Genomic DNA, 1,105 nt, shown 5'->3' on the forward strand with positions numbered 1-1,105 from the left:
GAACCAGGGATTGAACTCAGACCCTTACTGCTTGCCAGGCAAGCACTTATTCTACTGAGCTATCTCCCTGGCCCCTCATGATAGCTTCAAAATGATTCTTTCTGCATGTGGTGGTACACACCTGTAATCCCAGCACTCAGGAGGCTGATGCAGGAGGATTACCACATGTTCAAGGCCAGCCTGGGCTTCGAATGAGTTCAACTACATAGTGAGACCTTATGTTAAAGAAACTAAAACAAATAAATAAATAAAAAACCTCATTCTCATTCAATAGAAAATACAGTGCGGATTCTGACCCTCCTACGCCACTCCTGGGCTGGCAATATGAAGAATACTATCGAGGACTAATGAGGACTAAAACCTCCCAAACAAGAGGACAGGCTTAAACAAAAGAGAGGAGTGGTGTGACGTTAGGGCTCCAAGAGGTTCAAAACCCTCTAGCAGAATTTGAGATTTTCTGAGGACTAAGACAAATAACTTCTCTGGGCAGCCCGTATTTATTTGGTTTTCAAACAAAGGGAGGGGCTAGGGTGGAAATCTGGATAGCGGGTTACTGAGCAGGACCTTAAGGGTCAGTTCCAAGCACTTACCCAAGGAATAAATTTTATTAATTTAGGAGAACTATCTTATCTTCAGGTTGACCTTCATCCCAGGACTGAGATGCCTGCAGTTACAGTCTTTACCTAGTTGATTGTGGTTGGAGTGAGGCATCCTCAGCTGTGGCCTTATCTTGTCTGTGGAGGCATCCCAGCTTCACTGGCCATCACAGGCCTCAGCAGGGACCAGTGGTTCCTAGAGTTTCAATTACTAGGAATCTGCTGTCCATCTCCAGATATGGGGCCTGTGCCTGGGACAGACTCCTGAGGAAACATGCAAAGCCAATTGGTTAATTTTAAATCGTAAGAGCCAGCCAAATAGCTCAGCGGATTAAAGCACCTGCAAGCAGGAGCAGGGGCTGGGGGTTCGATCCCTGGGCCTGCTGTACCAACCTGACCCCTGGGGTGTACGGAGATGGCAATTGAGACGGAATGGGGTGGTTCACACCTGTTATCCCAGCACTTGGGAGGCTGTAAACAGGAGAATCACTACAAGTCCAATTTAGTAA

The sequence above is a fragment of the Octodon degus genome, unplaced genomic scaffold, assembly GCF_000260255.1.
Source record: "Octodon degus isolate 3935 unplaced genomic scaffold, OctDeg1.0 scaffold00018, whole genome shotgun sequence".
NCBI classification, from domain to species: Eukaryota; Metazoa; Chordata; class Mammalia; order Rodentia; family Octodontidae; genus Octodon; species Octodon degus.